Here is a 6,005-nt window from a genome sequence, read left to right as displayed (position 1 = left end):
CAAATGGAATAAAATCGAACCTATTTTTCAGAATTTGGATAAGATATTTTAATTAAGTCCCCCTTTTTTTTTTTTTCTCCTTTTTTTTACCCCCTATTTTGTCTTTAGGGTCAAATTCCATAGTTGGTTAGAGATATCTAATTTCTTTGTACGGGTGGGGTCTCGACGTTATTAGGAATGTGGTTAAGTTCATGTATTGTCTATTTTGGTTTGGTGTATATTTCTGCTCAAGTTTTGTCTTGTAAAGGGCGGCCGACCAAAATCACAGGACGAAAGCTTTATGGTATTGTTTTTAATTATTGGAAAGGAGGGCTCCTGGTATGTTCTCGAAAGGAAGGTAGAGTAGTACTTCGGAATGGCGAAGTGAGGCGGCTCGGTAAGAAGGAATGAGAAATCGTCAAAGATGACTTCTTTGTTGGCGAAACGAAGGGCTAGTTCTTTCTCTCTCCATCTTATGGTATTTCACTTGATTTCTTTCTTCTTGTCCTTCTTTCTCCTTTTTCTTTCTTTTTTTATCTCTGTTTCTCCGTCTATCTTCTCCATCTCTTGCTTAATTTTCTCCATTCATATGATTGTATCTCAATATCTTTTTGTTTTTCTGTTTTCTTCATCTCATTTCCATTGATACTCCTTTCTTCTATTTCTTTCTCTCTTTTTGTTTGCCCTTTGTTAAAATTTGATACTTCATGTATTATTATTTAGTTTATAGCTAAATGTCATTAAAGCTAAAATATTGAAATATTAGTAAAGTAACTTGGTCATTAGTGTTGCGTGTGTGTATCATTAGTGTGGATGTTAGTTTAAACAATATAAAAAATTGTTACGACTGTTGTATTTGGTTAGTTAATCATGTACTTTTTTGCTAGGCTGAATCACTTCATTTTTGTCCCCAATTCAAGTTACGGAGTAGAAGAACACACTAAAAGGTATGAAAAAGTTGTAGTAGTCTTTTACCTTCAGGCTATTAAATTTGAGTGATTTAATCACATATTAACTCTAAATCTTGCTTTTTCTATCTTAAAATCTAGCTCTTTATTTTATCCTTGTTTAAAAAAATATTTGAATTAGTCTTTCTCAAATATTATGTCACACTTGAATTAGTCTTTGTAAAATCTAGCTCAAGTGCCTATTTATTTGTTTTGGTATTCTTACGTTCTCACTTCTTGGTGGAAACTAAAAATCCCATAGAAAGTTCATTTATTTTCTTGGTTGGTTCTTTGGGAACTATTAATGCCTTCCACGTCTTGCAAAAAACCTCCCATATGTCTTAGGCCTGAATTGGCAAGTTTTGTGTAGCATAGCCGAGTTCTAAACATTTACCTTGGTTGTCCCTTTTCCACTAGAGTCTCCAGGTGTTTTTGGTTGGGATTTATGTTTTAAGCCTTTTCTTTTTGCTAAGGTTGGGTTTTCATCAAATGTTGGTGGAGGTCTTTATCTGTATGCAAATTGATTAATTTCGTGGAGACCAAATGTGTTTTAAAGTAGACTAAATTGTTACATTCGCTTGGAGACCAAATATCTCTTTTCATTTTTTCAATGAAAAATTTCTTTTCATTGAAACCCTCTCTCTCTCTCTCTCTCGTTGTTTTAGCCATAAAAATTTTAGTCTCTTGCTGGCCAAATCCTCACATCAGGGACTCATATGGAGCTTTTGGAGCATCAAAATCCCTTCTGAGAGTGTTATCCATTTTGTCCACAAGCTCTTTCCTCTTATTCTAGTCAAGTCCTTCATCTTCTCGACCTTGTCGAACACTCAATTTTCCACTTCTTTCATTGATTCAATCTTTCATTTCTCTACCTATCTCCCCATTTTCATCTTCATTTCTCTCCTCCCAATGTCTCCGCCTTTCATCGCTAATGCCGATGTTTCCTTAGTCATTGCATCTTCTCCGTCGGAGCTCTGCCTTGTTTCTACTGTGTATATCCAAGTCCAAGCCCACTGTACGATCTAACCTCTCCCTTTTCCTCGATTCCCAAAAAACCCCTTCAAAATCCTCGATGGCCCTCCTAGCTCTGCCGCTGGCAATCCGGGTGTTTATTATCCATAGATCATTTACATTCTCTTCTTGTTTCGGAGTTTTTAGCCTTCATAACGTGTTTTTTTTTATACTCTGTTTGGTAACTGAGTTGATTGATGTCTCAAAGGAAGAGTAGTGACATGCATTGAGTTTTGTTTGTTCTTTTACTATGTTTTGCTTATGATTGTAAATCTCGCTTTTGTTTGGAACTTGAGTTTTACTGAATGCGTTTGAGGCCAGTTGCCACTTCTTAAGGTTTTAGAGTGTTTGAATTGTGTTATATGTGCGTGCAGATGATATCACAAAGCTGTTTCCTGATCTTTTCGGCCAACAGTCGGCAATGTTGGTGCCAAGTGATTCCAGTTCGGTGCAGGTGAATAAGAAATTGAAGATCGGAGTTGTCTAGTTTGGTGGCCAAGCACTGGGAGGGCATAATGTGATTTCTGGACTATTTGGTAGGGTCTCATTGTGTCCACATTTATAAATCAAGAATAAATGTTTGCTTTTTTGTTCAAGTTGTGGCTAATTAGCAGCTTCTATGATTTTGGTGAAGATTTCTTACAGGTGAGTAAAAGGAAGCACGTTGTATGGTTTCAAGGGTGTCCTACAGGGATCATGAAAGGTAAATATGTAGAACTGACTGCATAATTTATCTACCCATATCGCAATCAGGTTAATTTTCTTGAAGGGATTTCTAGCTTTCAGTTGTTAGAATTGTTAGTGTGAATATGTGTGGTCTCGATGCGAAGTGATTGCCATTTGAATGCAATTCTTGATTTAAATGAATTTTTGTTTTATCAGGGTGGTTTTGATATGATATGCAGTGGGAGGGATCAGATTGAAACTCTAGATCAGGTGAAACTCTTTCTTCCCAGAATTTTCATTTTGAGACGTCTTAGTTGTAGTCAAGGCATTAATTGACAGTTCGGTTCTATTTTCAGTTTAAGCAAGCTGAAGAAACTGCTCAGAAGCTTTGATCTGGATGGCCTTGTCAATTGGTGGAGATGATTCCAACACAAATGCCTGTCTCCTCGCTGAAAACTTTAGGTATTTTTCACAACTATGAAATTTGTTTATTGCCTCCCTCCTTTTTGCTCTCTCTTCTCACTCTCATTGTCATAGATAAGCTATTATATGTTATTTTTATTGTAGAAATAAATATAAGGTTGAGTAATTAATTACTCTAGGGTACCATTTTTTGTGTGCAAGACTCTGTTATTTATATTCCCTTTCTATCTGTTGTTTTCAAATTAGGAGTAAGAATTTGAACCCGAGTGATTGGTTGCCCAAAACTATTGATGGTGATCTCAAATGCAAAGAGGTCACCACAAGTTTTGGATTTGATTCTGCTTGCAAGGTACTCATTTCTCTTTGTAACTGCTTTAGAATTAATATTTCGTTTGGATTGAACTTTGGTGACTCTTTCAAAGTTGAAGTAGTCTCTTCAAGAACTCAAGGAAAAAATGGAATATCGCATTCATGAGATGAGACTCTTAATAGGCTTTGCTGATGTTTATGCAGATATATTCAAAAATGATTGGTAATGTGTACAAAGAGAAATCATAATAAACATCAATTGAGAAAAGCTCCGGATTAAAACAGTCAAGATTCTGGAAGAACGAGAGAAGAAGAAAATGCCACCGTGGACGTGAAAGGCCCAGCTTGGAATAAGTAGTCCCTGAGCTACTATTTTAAGACCTCATCACGGATGCATTCTTTTTTAATATCCTTTTTCTGCATCAATACTTCATGAACTTTCATCACCTTATTATTACCTGTTATCATATATTTGCTTTTACTTATTTTTTCAAAAAAAAAAAAAAAAAAAAAAAGGGCGAGAAAAATTTTTGCAACTTTCGTTTTATTGTTATCTTATACATCTCAATGTTTTCTTTGCCAAACGATCAAGGCACACGATTTGCGAGGCGCCGCATGAAGATTACAACTACCTTATATTATCATTTACCCTTATTCTCAATGTTTTCTTTGATGCAAAATCGAAGAGAGCAGATCGCCGCAAAAGAAGGATGAGTTCACAGACAATGCGACGATTGCGCAAATTTTTGGGGTTGTATTTTTCCTTCACTCTATTCCAAATTCTGCACCATCGCATTCGTATTTTATTTGGGAAAAGTTTTATCACCGCATCTGTTTGATTACCGCATCTCATTTAACATTGATAATTCTAGTAAGTCGCCGCCAAGCTTTATCTTTGCATTTATGATTTCAATGATGAATCACATGCATCTATTTTTTTTTTTTTTTTTTTTATATATACTAGAGTCAACTTATTTTTAGGACAATCACCTCAAGAAATGTTTCTAAAAGTTAGTGGTCTGCTAGGTTTCTTTCAAATTGATACTTTACCAAACTTCTTAAGAACATCGCATGACTTCTTTCAATCTATTGGCAAGGAGGACATTGCCGCATTTTAAATTTTGGGGTGAGGTATTTATTTTCAACCTTGCTATTTTTAGCTATATGAAGAAAAAAAGGAAAATTAGAATAACAACTCCACTGCCAACGCAATGGAGAAACACATGTTGATAAGAGTTAAGTTGTGAATGACACATACCTGTAGTTGGATGTCCGCAAGACACACGTGGGGGCAAGCCAAAACGAAAGTAAGTCGCCAGGATCAACGCATAAACAAATGACCGCAATTCCGCTGCTAAGTATGTATGAGTCTACTTTGAGAAAGAGCGTCTTGCTCGTAATTGGATGTCCGCATGACACATGTGGGGGCAAGCCAAAATGAAGGCGAGGCATGCGTCCATCGCATGGTAGTTGCGCTCATCAAGCGATTGCGATCACCGTGTCGAAGTTGCGGCATTAAGCGAATGCGGTCACTGCAAGATTGCGGCTACACGATAACGCATAATAGAGGGATCAACGCAAGGTTGGTGGAATGAACGCATCAACGTACATCTTGGGAAAATAAAAAACTGATGTTGACATTTCACCTACTACGCCATTAGCAGTAGAGATTTAGAAAGGACTAACGCGTCGCGAATGTCAGAATCAGAGCAGTCCATTAATGCTGTCGGCAATCCAATCTCTATATAAAGAAGCCGGTGAGCAGAATCTCAACTTATCTAGAGTTTTTCCCTACGATCCAGACAAATGCATGAGAAGAAGGCTTGAGAATTCTTCATCTCCTTCTTCCATTCCGAGAAACGACCAAAGCCTACGATCGGAGCTAGATCTCGGGAGAGTTAGCTCCACCGCCCATCCATGGCACCTGATGCGTTATTTTATGAGGTGGAATTATGGATGAAAATGCGTTGAGCACTTAAGTTTTCTCAGTGGCATTCAAGTGTAAACCCCACTGAGTTTCTTGGTAAGTCCAGGGTCGAACACAGGGACTTGGGAAAAAATATGCGGTGGTAATTTCTCAGAAGAATTTGCGGTAACCAAATAAATCAAGTAGTTATTGGGAATGTTGTTTGTGGTAATAAAAATAAACAAATGCAGCGGAGTTCGAAAAGAGTTATAAAACGGAAGACGCGATAAGTATGCGATGAATGGGTTGAGAAGAGTTTCGGCTAACACTTCTTAGGATGCGTTCATGCTATGCGATCATACAACACACATACAATAGTAAATCATCACTCGATGCGAATGCTACGACTTTTAATGCTAGAACGCATGCGTTATATGCGATAAGACTATAGGACCTACACATAAGCCTCTATTCTTATTTATGCGATGAAAAAATGACACATACACATATAAGGCGACCACATAAGATCATACCTATCTCTAGGATGCATGCGATGCAGGTTGGCAAACAGAATTTATCTCTAGGTTCCTATCTTTTGTTTATGCAGTTCTAATCATTGCACTCTCGAGTCTAGATTCTAATTTAGCTCTTTCAAATCTTAGGTTCTTTCTTTAGACTCTCTCTCTCGAGTAGCTCTGAAGGGATGTCGAGCACAACATAAAGAAAATGGAGAACCTAAAGAGAGAGTCTAAAGAGCTACTCGA

At 37.1% G+C, this 6,005-nt stretch overlaps 1 long non-coding RNA gene across 2 annotated transcripts; it reads left to right on the top strand.

The window, feature by feature from the left end:
* The first annotated feature begins 379 nt into the window (after positions 1–379).
* On the top strand, positions 380–3,791 carry LOC150030420 (uncharacterized). 2 transcript variants are annotated; one of them, XR_016526920.1, is made up of 8 exons: positions 380–457; positions 867–926; positions 2,312–2,473; positions 2,572–2,640; positions 2,820–2,873; positions 2,960–3,065; positions 3,273–3,375; positions 3,540–3,791. It is a non-coding gene; the product is annotated as an uncharacterized LOC150030420 (long non-coding RNA). The 2 variants fall into 2 exon arrangements; XR_016526921.1 differs by lacking the exon at positions 867–926 and having other exon boundaries at positions 381–457.
* The last annotated feature ends 2,214 nt before the right edge of the window (positions 3,792–6,005 follow it).

This window comes from Benincasa hispida, unplaced genomic scaffold (assembly GCF_027475165.1).
Source record: "Benincasa hispida cultivar pf3 unplaced genomic scaffold, pf3_genome.v1.1 HicScf217, whole genome shotgun sequence".
Taxonomy (NCBI): domain Eukaryota; kingdom Viridiplantae; phylum Streptophyta; class Magnoliopsida; order Cucurbitales; family Cucurbitaceae; genus Benincasa; species Benincasa hispida.
The sequence above is the reverse complement of the archived record's forward strand: the minus strand, read 5'-3'. Positions and strand labels throughout refer to the sequence as shown.